This window comes from Lolium rigidum, chromosome 6 (assembly GCF_022539505.1).
Source record: "Lolium rigidum isolate FL_2022 chromosome 6, APGP_CSIRO_Lrig_0.1, whole genome shotgun sequence".
NCBI classification, from domain to species: domain Eukaryota; kingdom Viridiplantae; phylum Streptophyta; class Magnoliopsida; order Poales; family Poaceae; genus Lolium; species Lolium rigidum.
The window spans coordinates 359,524,361-359,540,100 of NC_061513.1; the positions used below are offsets into that span (position 1 = coordinate 359,524,361).

Here is a 15,740-nt window from a genome sequence, read left to right on the forward strand (position 1 = left end):
TTAGTCTTATTGATCTTTCATGCACTCTAAGGTTATTTAAATATGAACATTGAATTGTGGAGCTTGTTAACTCCGGCATTGAGGGTTCGTGTAATCCTACGCAATGTGTTCATCATCCAACAAGAGTGTAGAGTATGCATTTATCTATTCCGTTATGTGATCAATGTTGAGAGTGTCCACTAGTGAAAGTCTATTCCCTAGGCCTTGTTCCTAAATATCGCTATCGCTGCTTGTTTCTTGTTTTTACTGCGTTACTACTGCTGCATTACTACTGCTTGTTTCCTGTCCTGGGCAAAGCACTTTTCTGGTGCCGTTGCTACTACTTATTCATACCACCTGTATTTCACTATCTCTTCGCCGAACTAGTGCACCTATTAGGTGTGTTGGGGACACAAGAGACTTCTTGCTTTGTGGTTGCGGGGTTGCATGAGAGGGATATCTTTGACCTCTTCCTCCCCGAGATCGATAAACCTTGGGTGATCCACTTAAGGGAAACTTGCTGTCTGTTCTACAAACCTCTCGCTCTTGGAGGCCCAACACTGTCTACAAGAATAGAAGCACCCGTAGACATCAAGCACTTTTACGGCGCCGTTGCCGGGGAGGAAAGGTAAAAAGGCACTCATACTCCGGTTCCAGGTAACGAGTACTTTTACGGCGCCATTGTGTTTGTGCTCGAAGCTATTTCCTTTAGATCCTGCAATTGCATCTTTTTGTTTCTTGTTTACACTAGTTTGGCATAATGGACAACAATGAGCTTCTTATTCTATTTCCTGATTTAAAACATGGATTGTTTGATGCGAAAATTAAAAAACCTATGGAATCTTATTTGCATGCTGGTAGTAATATTAGTATGAACGCTTTGAACACCATTGTTGATAATAATATAGAAACTTCTAAGCTTGGGGAAGCTTGTTTTCATGATATCTTTAGTCCCCCAAGCATTGAGGAGAAAATTTTCTTTGATGATACTTTGCCTCCTATTTATGATGATTATAATGATATTGGTCTTTTGGTGCCACCTACTATGGAGAGTAAATTTTATTGTGATTATACTATGCCTCCTACACTTGATGAGAATAATAATGATAGCTACTTTGTTGAATTTGCTCCCACTATTCCTAATAAAATTGATTATGCTTATGTGGAGAGTAATAATTTTATGCATGAGACTCATGATAAGAATGCTTTATGTGATAGTTATATTGTTGAGTTTGCTCATGAAACTACTGAAATTTATTATGAGAGAGGAAAATATGGTTGTAGAAATTTTCATGTTACTAAAACACCTCTCTATGTGCTGAAATTTTTGAAGCTACACTTGTTTTATCTTCCTATGCTTGTTACTTTGCTCCTCATGAACTTGTTTATTTACAAGATTCCTATGCATAGGAAGCATGTTAGACTTAAATGTGTTTTGAATTTGCCTCTTGATGCTCTCTTTTGCTTCAAATACTATTTCTTGCGAGTGCATCATTAAAACTGCTGAGCCCATCTTAATGGCTATAAAGAAAGAACTTCTTGGGAGATAACCCATGTGTTATTTTGCTACATTACTTTGTTTTATATTTGAGTCTTGGGAGTTGTTTACTACTGTAGCAACCTCTCCTTATCTTAGTTTTGAGTTTTGTTGTGCCAAGTAAAGTCTTTGATAGTAAAGTAAGTACTAGATTTGGATTACTGCGCAGTTCCATATTTCTTTGCTGTCACGAATCTGGGTCTACCTCCCTGTAGGTAGCTCAGAAAATTAAGCCAATTTATGTGCATGATCCTCAGATATGTACGCAACTTTCATTAAATTTGGGAATTTTCATTTGAGCAAGTCTGGTGCCCTAATAAAATCCATCTTTACGGACTGTTCTGTTTTGACAGATTCTGCTTTTTATTTCGCATTGCCTCTTTTGCTATGTTGGATGAATTTCTTTGATCCATTAATGTCCAGTAGCTTTATGCAATGTCCAGAAGTGTTAAGAATGATTGTGTCACCTCTGAACATGTTAATTTTTATTGTGCACTAACCCTCTAATGAGTTGTTTCGAGTTTGGTGTGGAGGAAGTTTTCAAGGATCAAGAGAGGAGTATGATGCAATATGATCAAGGAGAGTGAAAAGATCTAAGCTTGGGGATGCCCCGGTGGTTCATCCCTGCATATTTCAAGAAGACTCAAGCATCTAAGCTTGGGGATGCCCAAGGCATCCCCTTCTTCATCGACAAAATTATCAGGTTCCTTCTCTTGAAACTATATTTTTATTCGGTCACATCTTATGTACTTTACTTGGAGCGTCTGTATGTTTCTTGTTTTTGTTTTTGTTTGAATAAATGCTTGTGTGGGAGAGAGACACGCTCCGCTGGTTCGTATGAACACATGTGTTCTTAGCTTTTAATTTTCATGGCGAAGGTTGAAACTGCTTCGTTAATTGTTATATGGTTGGAAACGGAAAATGTTACATGTAGTAATTGGTAAAATGTCTTGGATAATGTGATACTTGGCAATTGTTGTGCTCATGTTTAAACTCTTGCATCATATACTTTGCACCTATTAATGAAGAAATACATAGAGCATGCTAAAATTTGGTTTGCATATTTGGTTTCTCTAGAGTCTAGATAATATCTAGTATTGAGTTTTGAACAACAAGGAAGACGGTGCAGAGTCTTATAATGTTTACAATATGTCTTTTATGTGAGTTTTGCTGCACCGTTCATCCTTGTGTTTGTTTCAAATAACCTTGCTAGCCTAAACCTTGTATCGAGAGGGAATACTTCTCATGCATCCAAAATCCTTGAGCCAACCACTATGCCAATTGTGTCCACCATACCTACCTACTACATGGTATTTATCCGCCATTCCAAAGTAAATTTCTTGAGTGCTACCTTTAAAATTCCATCATTCACCTTTGCAATATATAGCTCATGGGACAAATAGCTTAAAAACTATTGTGGTATTGAATATGTACTTATGCACTTTATCTCTTATTAAGTTGCTTGTTGTGCGATAACCATGCTTACGGGGACGCCATCAACTATTCTTTGTTGAATATCATGTGAGTTGCTATGCATGTCCGTCTTGTCACGAAGTAAGAGATATCTACCACCTTAATGGTTGGAGCATACATATTGTTAGAGAAGAACATTGGGCCGCTAACTAAAGCCATGATCCATGGTGGAAGTTTCAGTTTTGGACATATATCCTCAATCTCATATGATAATACTAATTGTTGCCACATGCTTATGCATTAAAGAGGAGTCCATTATCTGTTGTCCATGTTGTCCCGGTATGGATGTCTAAGTTGAGAATAATCAAAAGCGAGAAATCCAAAATGCGAGCTTTCTCCTTAGACCTTTGTACAGGCGGCATGGAGGTACCCCATTGTGACACTTGGTTAAAACATGTGTATTGCAAAGATCCGGTAGTCCAAGCTAATTAGGAAAAGGTGCGGGCACTATTAGTATACTATGCATGAGACTTGCAACTTGTAAGATATAATTTACATAACTCATATGCTTTATTACTACCGTTGACAAAATTGTTTCATGTTTTCAAAATAAAAGCTCTAGCACAAATATAGCAATCGATGCTTTCCTCTTTGAAGGACCATTCTTTTTTACTTTTATGTTGAGTCGGTTCACCTATCTCTCTCCACCTCAATAAGCAAACACTTGTGTGAAGCTGTGCATTGATTCCTACATACTTGCATATTGTACTTGTTATATTACTCTATGTTGACAATTATCCATGAGATATACATGTTACAAGTTGAAAGCAACCGCTGAAACTTAATCTTCCTTCGTGTTGCTTCAATGCCTTTACTTTGATTTATTGCTTTATGAGTTAACTCTTATGCAAGACTTATTGATGCTTGTCTTGAAGTACTATTCATGAAAAGTCTTTGCTTTATGATTCACTTGTTTACTCATGTCATTACCATTGTTTTGATCGCTACATCCACTACATATGTTTACAAATAGTATGATCAAGGTTATGATGGCATGTCACTTCGAAATTATCTTTGTTATCGTTTTACCTGCTCGGGACGAGCGAGAACTAAGCTTGGGGATGCTTGATACGTCTCCGACGTATCGATAATTTCTTATGTTCCATGCCACATTATTGATGTTATCTACATGTTTTATGCACACTTTATGTCATATTCGTGCATTTTACGGAACTAACCTATTAACAAGATGCCGAAGTGCCGGTTCTGTTTTCTGCTGTTTTTGGTTTCAGAAATCCTAGTAACGAAATATTCTCGGAATTGGACGAAATCAAGACCCGGGGTCCTATTTTTCCCGGAGCCTTCCGGAACACTCGAGAGCCGCCGAGGGAAGCCACGGGGGCCCCACACCACACCCGGCGCGGCCGGAGGGGGGCCGCGCCGCCCTATGGTGTGGGCCCCCCAGGCCCCCTCCGAGGCTGCCCTTCCGCCTATTTAAAGCCTCCGTCGCGAAAACCCTATTGCGAAAAACCACGATACGGAAAACCTTCCGGAGCCGCCGCCATCGCGAAGCCAAGATGCGGGGGACAGGAGTCTCGTTCGGCACGCCGCGGACGGGGAAGTGCCCCGGAAGGCTTCTCCATCGACACCGCTGCCATCTCCACCGCCATCTTCATCACCGCTGCTTGCTCCCATGAGGAGGGAGTAGTTCTCCATCGAGGCTCGGGGCTGTACCGGTAGCTATGTGGTTCATCTCTCTCCTATGTACTTCAATACAATAATCTCATGAGCTGCCTTACATGATTGAGATTCATATGATGATGCTTGTAATCTAGATGTCACTATGCTAGTCAAGTGAGTTTTACTTATGTGATCTCCGGAGACTCCTTGTCCCACGTGTGTAAAGGTGACAGTGTGTGCACCGTGTGGATCTCTTAGGCTATATTTCACAGAATACTTATTCACTGTTATGAATGGCATAGTGAAGTGCTTATTTATATCTCTTTATGATTGCAATGTGTTTGTATCACAATTTATCTATGTGCTACTCTAGCAATGTTATTAAAGTAGTTTTATTCCTCCTACACGGTGTAATGGTGACAGTGTGTGCATCCGTGTTAGTACTTGGTGTATGCTATGATTATGATCTCTTGTAGATTATGAAGTTAACTATTGCTATGATGGTATTAATGTGATCTATTCCTCCTACATAGTGTGAAGGTGACAGTGTGCATACTATGTTAGTACTTGGTTTAGTCTTATTGATCTTTCATGCACTCTAAGGTTATTTAAATATGAACATTGAATTGTGAAGCTTGTTAACTCCGGCATTGAGGGTTCGTGTAATCCTACGCAATGTGTTCATCATCCAACAAGAGTGTAGAGTATGCATTTATCTATTCTGTTATGTGATCAATGTTGAGAGTGTCCACTAGTGAAAGTCTATTCCCTAGGCCTTGTTCCTAAATACTGCTATCGCTGCTTGTTTACTGTTTTGTTGCGTTACTACTGCTGCGTTACTACTGCTTGTTTCTTGTCCTAGGCAAAGCACTTTTACGGTGCCGTTGCTACTACTTATTCATACCACCCGTATTTCACTATCTCTTCGCCGAACTAGTGCACCTATTAGGTGTGTTGGGGACACAAGAGACTTCTTGCTTTGTGGTTGCGGGGTTGCATGAGAGGGATATCTTTGACCTCTTCCTCCCTGAGATCGATAAACCTTGGGTGATCCACTTAAGGGAAACTTGCTGCTGTTCTACAAACCTCTGCTCTTGGAGGCCCAACACTGTCTACAAGAATAGAAGCACCCGTAGACATCAACATACATATGATCATATACTGGATTGCTAGCAGCACGCAGGGATCCTTCACCGAGGGGACCCGAAGCTGGGTACGTCGTGTGCCTAATCTCGCTCCCGGAATCTCCATCGTCGCTCTCTCCCGAAACCCAAGTCTACAATACGTAGGCATTGACGAGGTGATCCCTCGTCAATTGACGCCGACCGTGAGGATCGCGGCGACTTTGTCATCCGGGCGAGATCCAGAGAAATCGTCATCAACGAGATTAGAAGATCAGTAAAAGCCAAGATCCAATATTGCGAGCGGTGCTCGGAAAGAAGGCGCAAACCTGCGGTCGCCTGCGCTGCCGCGCCTCGTTGCGAGAACCAACCAAGCCAACGCCCCGGGCTCTACATCATCTCTTCGCCTGGGCGTGCAGAAGATCCAATCCAGATCATTGAAAGATAGCTTGTCTACTTTGACGTGATTATCCTATGCTGTGGCGCTCGGCAACTCGCGGGCAGTGTACGCGTGAGAATCCGACCATCCCGAAAAGTGAAGACACTGGATTAATCAATCATGTGCTAGCTAGTACTTCACGTGAGGATAGAAAAAGAGATCGATCAAAAGACTGTCTAAGTGTGCTAGCTCCTGCATACTTACGTACATATGAAGAAGGCAAAGAGACAACGTATTTTACGCAAGTCTACAACATCGCCGAGTCATCAGGTAGGGCGGACAGCAGGAAACAATACTTCGACTTCGCCGTGGCCGCTAACGATTTCAACCGCGGGCAATTCCTTCGCCATCGACTTCGGAGAAACCAATATCGCCATCGGGTTCGAAGGAACAGACATCGCCATGAACTACGAATATTGCCATACCGACACCATCCGCGTCGCTGCGGCATCAACTCTTCATGTGCTATTTATCTGATTATTTTTAAGATATATTTTTCCTGTATTGCGGACAAATATACGTGCACTTGTCTCGGGTTTTGTCTATTTTTCTGCGCACAGGGTGATGCACTTCATCATCATGGACTCCGTCACCATGGACCGAGTCATTGTGTATGAGCCACCCTTGGGGGCTCATTCATCGAGGATCCGCCACATCTACTACATCGACCGCTTCGACTGTGTCTGCCGGACGACTTACCTCCACATCGACTACGCCGCGCCCGATAAAAAGCTAAGTGTTCCTCTTCCAAAAGTTAATTATTATTTATCTTCACACCCAAATACTTGGGGGCTGTGTCATTACATCCTTGCAATAAACACAATTAACCTTTGGAGATGCGCTATTACATCGTTACTGTAAATGCACTCGATTACTCAGTGGATTGATCTTCTCCGGCTTAGTAGAATTATCTTCTCCAGCGTAGTGGAATTATTTTTTTCGGCTTGGTGGATTTATTTTTCTCGACTTAGTGGATTTATCTTATTCGGCTCGGTGGATTTATTTTCCTCGGCTCACTGGATTGGTTTTCTTCGGGTTATAATTGGTTTCTTCTAATATAATATTCATCTATTCCTTCTATAAATGTTCCTAGTCTACCCGGCCAACCAGGGCATCCAAAAGGGGCAAAACAATCTGGTTCGTTGGTTTCACCATGCACAGTAATATGACCATCCCGCTTTCTACCACAACCGTCCATTGTAGTAATTATTTTGTCACCGGCCGTTTCTGGATATGAGTGCATGACAATTGGGCCCAACCAGGTGTGGAGCCGGCAGCGAGAGGCAGCGAGGACAGCTCGTTTGCGTAGCAGCAGCCTTTGTTTGTGTACGCGCGCGGCCAGCAGTAAAACCTAGATCGGTGAATCCCCTTCACTCTTCCTCATCCAATCCCCACCGTCTCTCACCCAAATTCGCCGCCGCCTCCTCTCCCCCACTCCACGAGCCGGTGCAGACGGCTCAAAAGGTTCGCCCCGAGGTCGACCTCACCGACCGGCGAGCAGGCGGAGCCGTACGGGACGGCCACGGCGGCGTGCGAGAGGAGGCGCCGCAGGAGCGCGGCCGGGCCGTCGGGGTCGGGAGGAGGCGCCGCAGGAGCGCGGCCGGGCCGTCGGGGTCGGGGCCACGATTCGGCGACCAGGCGAGGGCGCCGTAGCAGCAGCTGGCGGCGGCGGCCAGGCCAGGGCGGATTGGGGTGGGGGTCGCATCTCGCGTCGCAGGGATGGTAGATTTTCTTCTCCTCCTGGTTCCTCTCACAATTTCTCCCAACATCTCTTTGCCTTCCTCTCTCTTATTTTTCTTGCCATGGTCGATCTTTGTTGGTAAAATCTGAGACATTCCATGTAGTGTGCTAATTTGTACATGTCTTTTGGTGAGCTAGGAAGTCCTGGTGGAGCGTGTGCCCCTACTCCGTCTCCTCCCCACCTTCTCCCTCCCGCGCATCAGTGGTGTTGTGGTGGACAGCGAAGGCAGCGGCCCACCGACGGCACCCTCCCCGTGTCTCTTCTCTGGTCGCCCTCTGTTAAAGCCCTTGGCGGGGACCAAGGCTGCTAACCCAACACAGCGCGCTCACGTCGGCCCAGATTTCTTGGCCACCTTGTGCCGATGGTACGTGCCCTCTTCTTTTCATGACATCGATTTCTCTGGCCATGATTTGGATGTGACGTGAAGGGGAAGAAAAATATTCACTTGCAGAGTGCTTTTACTAATTTAGTGTGAAATTGCAATCCAGCTTTCCTTTTCTTTTTGTCTAATTTTAGATGTGGGTTTTTGTTGTTGGAAGTTTCATTAGGCTATATGCACTTGCAGAAAGTAGATTATATGCACTTGCAGAAAGTGACGAGGGAAAGTGTATCCAATTTTTTAATATTTGAGAGCCACACACCTGCAGATTTATGCACTTGCCTTGAAGTGCAACGGTCAAATTTTGGTCCACCTATCACTAAAGGTTTACTTCGACAAACTCTGAAGCTTTGCATGATCTACTTGGTGTACATTTGTGTTCTTCAGTGTTTTTTATATTTCAGAGTGACAACCATTGACGAACCATATTATTTCTAGGAGTAAAAGAGCAGTGTCGACCTAAGGTTACTGCGGATAGGACTGCGGAAGCTGGCCTGCACTGGATATCCAGATTTTGTTGGCGGTTGCTAGCGGGGAAGAGGGGTGTCATTTGGAGGATGAGGATAAGGAAGGCGGCTATCGCTGGAAAAACATGTGGTATGATATTTGAATGTACATCAGTATAATTATTAAACTTCTATCAAGTGCTTACTACTTTATTTTCTGCAGGGGCTTTCATAGAAACTACGGAGAATTTGGGATTTGTCTACATTGCTTCCAGACATTATGCACATGTATGTAGTCCATCTGTCTTATTTGTTAACCCTTGATAATGCAGTAATTAATTGTGCTATAGTTGATAAAAATTCCTGCGGGAAATTAACTAACTATGTTAATTTTGCATTCAGAATATCAAGTGCATAATTAATGGAAACGGAAGACATTGGAAGATCTTGTTTTAGTTGCAGAGGGTGGAGTATCTGTAAATATAGACAGTGAATGTGATTTGGAAAATATTACTACTGATGCTGAGTTGCAGGAAAGAAAGTGCTTGTTTTGCTCACAAAATATTACCACAGGTACAATTATCCCTCCTCCGAAAGTAGATTATTTATTTCATTATGGAATCATTTTTCCCATTATGTTTACTTGGCTACCATTTATTGATCTCCGCCCTCCTCCCTCATGCTACATTGTGGCTTCAATGCTGTCAGTATGGTGGAGCCTTGCAGGGTGAGGGAGTAGGCAATGGTGAAGATCAGAGGGCGTGAGCTCACGGTGGTCGCCCAGATTTCAACAGCTTCGACAGGTAGAGAAGGTAATCAATTCGTGTATTCTCTGCTTTCGTATATTGTATGGTGCTTGTCAAGCATATACCCAATCTGTGAGTAAAAAGGAATTTTAAATGACCAAAATGTAAAGAACCCATACCACATATCATCTCCCTGCAAATCTGAGTTGCACTTATCTTTCCGCAGATCTCACAAATTTGAAGGAACTGCAGTTGTCTTCATGTACAATTCACTCAAAACTTCTCCATGTAGTTGAATTAAAGATTTTTTCCAGTGATCTTTCTTACACAAATGCCATCTTAACTAACATTTAACTTCATACAATTGGATTTTACATCTTTTTTGAGTAATCTTTACTACAGAGACAATAATTCTGGTACATTCAGTCATGTATTTATTTTATTCATCTCGTGAAATCCTCAATAAATGTTATATTGGTGATACAATGATGTTTGAAAAAGTTGGTTACATAATATGTTGGTGGCACATAAAAGTATAAATGAAGTAACCAGGTTTAGTATTGACCGTTACAATTGAATTCTTAATTTTTTTACTACCTCTGTCCATTTTTAGATGTCAAAACTTTTTCTAAATTCGGATGTATGTAGACACTTTTTTAGTGTATAGATGCATCCGAATTTAAACGAATCTCCTGACATCTATTAATAGACGGAGGGAGTAGCTTTTTTCAATGTTAGAAAGATCATATTGTAATTTCCAGCTCCAGTTTCCATGTTGTAATTTTGTAGGGATACTAATAATATATATGAACCTAAATCTGAACAAACGTTGTACTGCAGGAGAGCTTCTCCCTTCTGTATGCGCCTGCTCAAAGGTATCTGACAAGTAGTTTTTGTCCTCGTCCTTTCTAGGTAACTATGTATGGAGATCAAATCAGAATGGTTCTAGGTGTATCTGAATGAGTGCTCTCAGAATGGTTTTTTTTCAAGGCTGGTGCTAATATTGTATTTACCGCTAGGGGTGGAGCCAGCACCTACAGGTTAGTTTCTTCCTGTCTTCTTATGCCCACCCCATCTTCCCATAATGTCCTGCGATTTTTTCAGTCTTCTGAAATTTTAAGCGGATGTTTTATGCTTTAGACTGATATAGTTGTAATCTATTTATTATATGCACCCATGATTTCTATGATTAAGATTTCATTTTGTCGGCTGATTTCTCGATTGATTGAACTAACTGTTCATTTTCATTTTGTGTTAATGCTTAATAATATGTTTGTTGCTTCTTCTTGCATGTGGTTACAAGATTCACCTTATATGTCGATTGATTCGTTAATGATTCCCATGCCTTCAGTCAGCTTTGCAATATGGAGGTCACTGCTTTGCAATATGGTATGTGCCTGACAGGGGTAGGTAAGAAAAGAACCTCATTTTTGGCTCAGGTCTAACTAGAGATTATGTCATCCAGTTTTAGTGGGCAGTTAAAAGAGCAGCCCTATTTTCGTTAAAGTTTTTCTGCCCTTCAATATATTTTTGGTTGCATTTCCAGTCTCTTTTTTGCTCTGATTTGAGGCCTTCAATCCCCTTTTGGTTGGTTAATAGTTGTCACTACTCTTTTCCTCCGTTCAACTTCTTGTTCCGATTGAAATTAGGAAAATTTTATAGCTAGCAGGATATATTGCATTCAGTAGAGCAAACAAAGAAAATCCATTATATCGATTGTGCCAAATCGAACAAACTGGCCTCTGCAGCGAGTTGCCAGTACCATCATGTGCGTTGCGTTTCTCTTTTTTTTCCTCATGTCTTCCTCCCTTCCTCCTCGCTGAATTGCTCCTCCACACCTCGTTACCCTTCCGTGTTATTCTCTTGCCATGGTTGAATTATGTATGTAAAAAACCGCGATGTCTCCAGTTTTGTGATTAACTTGTTAGATACCTCCTAATTTGTGTGATAAATTTATGTGGTAGATTTCTTTTGATAAATCTGGCATGCCTACAACTGATGGTAAATTAACTTGTTAGCTCTGTTTAATGTAATGGCATATTAACCTGTGCAGCTACTGGCCATAGAAGTTTTTGTTGGTAACCGGCTAACTGCAAATGTTTAGTTTTGATGCCCTGTCATTCTTTTGAATTATTTGAGAGCTTCAAATGATGTCTGTATCAGACCGTGCGCGTGGGGATGGTCCTGATGCGCAGCTAGCCAGTGTAGTCGTGGGGATAGGGACTGGTTGCGACTTTGGCCACGCCAGGGCGCAGAGCTTCTCCGTGCTGCTAGAACAGTTGCGGTGGTGGCAGGGTAGGAAGAGAGGCACGCGAGGTGGCTAAGATGCATTGTACCGGTCGACATCTGGGAGCCATGTTGCTGAAGCTTTAGCCTTCGAAAGAAGATTTAAAGAGGTTGCACATGTTGTAGGTTAGAACAAATATTTTCAGTAAGCTCCAACCACAAATTTCTGCAGTGCATTCTACAGTAGTTTCTTATGACCAAAAACAGTTGGAATGAAAGAAATAAACATAAGTTCAGAATCAATGTGAGAGTCTTTCTTCCGCACATAGAAAAACTGCACATAACATAACTAAACCTTCATGCCTAACTACTGTATTGTTGCTGTAACATGAAGGTTTAGTTTGTTAGAGACAGAGACATATTGAAAGCAACGAAGTGTAGAATGTATAGTGTAAATCTGCAAGACGTTCCTGACATTGGACAATGCCTTGCAGTTGAACTTGGAATTATTTCATTGTTAGAGGATTTCATCTGTGTATACTGAGAAGTAGGTCCGTGCCTTTTATTGTGTTTCTTTATTACATCCTCTATGTGAGATCAGTGTATGGGCTGAAGCTTTCAATATTTCTTTCAGTTTATGTTTGTGCATTAGGAGCAAAAATAGAGAACGAAATGCAAAAAATAGGGGCTCAAGCACTCTGATTTAGGAGGTGCAAAATGGGGTAAGAGCATAGTAGTTCATGCTGCAATTGACAAGCACGTCATGGTTGCAAAGTCTAATTCGGGAGTGGGTGAATACCTAGAATCCAAATTATGATGTTGTTCTAACTTTTCAGTTTTCCTGTTGATATTGTGAATTAAAGGCTGCAATCAATAAGGACAGAATACTATGTTCGATTCAGGTATTCATGTTAGAGGATTCCTTCTCCTGTAGTCAGGATACCACATATAAAATTCAGATTTGCTTAAAGGAGGCTCCCCACATAATGTCGACTTTGGCCTGAAGTCGAGAGATGCACAGTGCAAATTTTTATCTGTTTTGCAGGTTCATCCATAAGGTAATGATTTAAAGGTTCATTCATTAAATATAATATGAGTCATTTGTTTTATAGATTATAGGTACTTATTGTATCTTATTCTTCTAGGTTCATGGATAGCATCTGATGGATATTCTCATATTTCTATAAATGGATATTATTAATGTGCTAGATCATAGTATCATGCCTATTATTAATGTGTCATGCATAAGAACACTTTAAACCAGCTAAACCACTTGCCATATGGTTAGTATTTACGGTTTGGCCTTCAGAAATTTCAAATGGGAATGGTCTCAAAATTTTAAGAAAAGGTTGTTTGGGAGCATGCATTTATTTATTTGTTGTTTTTAGCTACATTAAGTCTCAGTTCTTCCAGCTGCATTGAATCTTTCTTCGCCTTTTATTTATCTTTATCATCACAATGCAAAATCAAGCACCCCAGTATTATTTGTTCATAGAATGTAGTTAAGAAGCATTTTGGAACATTTTCATGTTATGGGGCATGAGAATGATAATACTACCTCAAGTAGGGATAAAGCGGGACAAATAGGCTGAGATGGAGTTACTGAAACTATAAATTTCCTCCCATTTTGATCATTCATCACTCGGTAGAATCAAAATGAACTACCGAATCCTTCCATTTGCTGTTAACGTTAGATTAGTATAGCATTATTGGTTCCTGTTTTGTTCCTGGTAAACGACATACGAGTGAGATAGTTTGGTCACCTCCGATAGATTGAGTTGTTATGCTTGCATTAGGCAAGCCGGTAGCCGGTGCGTTCCACGTCTAGGAGCAGGTCCCCTAATGTAGCATTTTCTTAATATGGTCGTGTGTTCTGAATGTAAGAAACAAAATATGAAAGTATGGATCTCTCCTTTTTTTATCCGGGGATTCTGCCCTCTGGATTTAGGGATGTAGATTTGATATACAGATAACGAAGAAGGCACTTATTCATATTTTGGTTAGATTAGTGTAAAAAAAAGTGTTTGCTTTACCTTTTTAAGATTATGATATATGACATTATTTTAATTTTCTGTAACAATATAGATGCGGGCTGCAGAGTAGATAGTGCCTGTAAAATTGCATAGCTGTTATGTGACTATCCATAGAATTTCCAGTATAGCTTAAGTGTAGATGTCTTGATTTTATTTAGTGAATTATTTCAGTTTCAGGATTTGCTTAATAATGTTATTACTCATGAACTTTTTAAGAGAAACACTTTCTATTTATATTGTTTCTACCATGTATATTCAGGTCCATCGGTAGCCTCGGGTGGTGGAGGATGGTGTCTGTCGAGGCACCAACAGGTGCAGCTTGTTGGTTGTGGCTTGGCAAGCGTCGTCTTGGCGAGTGCCGGTGCGGCTTCTTCTTTTTTCCTTCCGGTGAGCACCTTGTGCTGGTGCGGCTTCTTTTTTCCTTCTGGTGAGCGCCTTGTATACGAAGTCGTATATCGTCTGTTGTTTACACTCTATTTTCCTGTAGGGCACTGGAGTATTGCATGCCCTTTTTGGATGAGATTTGTGTATCCACGTGCTGCTGCCCATCTACATGACTTGAGGTAAACGTGTCTTTGATGTGGATATCTGTGTTGTTCTTAATGTGCTAGAATAATTATTGGGTCGCTATTTCTGTGTGCTTAATTACAATCTCTTCTCACCTTTTTTTGTACTAATGCCGAAACACTGCAACCGGGGCAAACGAAACATTTCTTCTGTTGGGATTGTGTCCATCATGTTCATCTCCCTATATTTGCCTTTCAGGTTGTCCCGTTTTTTCTAGCGGAGGCAGGTCTTCTGTGAGGATTGTAGCTGCAGGAGATAGGGTCAGTACACCAGATTTCAGCATCACAGTACACCAGATTTCAGCATCACAGTCATTGTACTGGTTGCCGCAGTGATGCTTCTCCGCACAGGTGCCGGTGGTTGCGACTGTCGACAATTGTGTGTGTATGCCTCTCCATTCGTGAACCCTTCTTGGTTATATTTGATTAATTTGATAGAATATCAGGCCATTTGTGAATGCTTTTGGTTAATTATGGTCTTGTGGAGGATTTATTTTCTGGAGTTATGACATTCTGTATTGTGGGTTTGCAGCATACAACATGTCCATCACATGTTTGATCAGGCTGCCTCAGTGACGGTTATGACCGTGGCGCAGGTATACTTATCCTACTCACATTTGTTTTCCCTCTCTCCTTGGTATTGTCATATGCTCTACTTTTTATTCCGCATTCTTAGAGGTATATACAGGTCATTTCATCCTCAGTTCTTCAGGTCACTTATTGCTGCAATAGCTGGAGAGGTTGGAAAGGAGCGTGAATTGTATGGCCAGTCTCTTGTAATCATCCTCCCTAAACTTTGATTTGATATTTCTGCATCTGTTGTACTGCAATTTAATTTTAGTGTCCTCAGGTTTCCATTAATTCGGAAACCTAAATTATGTACATATGTGTGTTTGTTATGTGCTTCTTAGTGATGAACCCGATGCATCTTTACTGGAGAATAAATACTATACTTGATATGTGCTTCTTATCAAAGATGATCATGGTGCAAAAATGAATATTTACATATGGTATTATTAGCTTCTACATCGTCCACCTTTTATTTGTGTTTGTCTTGAGATCATAATCCAGATTTTACTAGACTGTTTATGTTCTTTTCGATTACTTGCATTTAAATTGTAGTGTAATTTTTTGGGGTAGGTAAGAGACCGGCGCCGGCGCAATTGAAGCGGGGCGAGGTGATACCGCTGGCTGTGCAGCAGCCTGGCAGGCGGTGGGACCGCGGGAGTGGAGTTCAAGACCACAAGCGCGGCTTTGGAAGCGGTGCTTGTCGAGCGACTACGATCACAGCTGATGTCAAGATGCTAACTTGAGCTTCTCCCAACGCCCGCCTTGTTCAAAAGAGATACTAGAAAGGGTCATTACCTTGGATTCATTGTTATTATTTCATACGTTCCAGTGAACTCGAATAATTGTATTTCAGGCATCCTCCTT

At 41.4% G+C, this 15,740-nt stretch overlaps 1 long non-coding RNA gene across 6 annotated transcripts; it reads left to right on the forward strand.

Moving 5' to 3' along the window:
* The first annotated feature begins 8,079 nt into the window (after positions 1-8,079).
* LOC124661325 lies at positions 8,080-15,334 on the forward strand. Of its 6 annotated transcripts, none has more exons than XR_006990147.1 (13): positions 8,080-8,274; positions 8,476-8,614; positions 8,728-8,886; positions 8,959-9,023; positions 9,138-9,308; positions 9,444-9,547; positions 9,708-10,521; positions 10,785-12,765; positions 14,000-14,144; positions 14,228-14,303; positions 14,506-14,691; positions 14,839-14,902; positions 14,983-15,334. It is a non-coding gene; the product is annotated as an uncharacterized LOC124661325 (long non-coding RNA). The 6 variants fall into 6 exon arrangements; XR_006990143.1 differs by having other exon boundaries at positions 15,019-15,334; XR_006990144.1 differs by having other exon boundaries at positions 14,000-14,127; positions 15,019-15,334.
* The last annotated feature ends 406 nt before the right edge of the window (positions 15,335-15,740 follow it).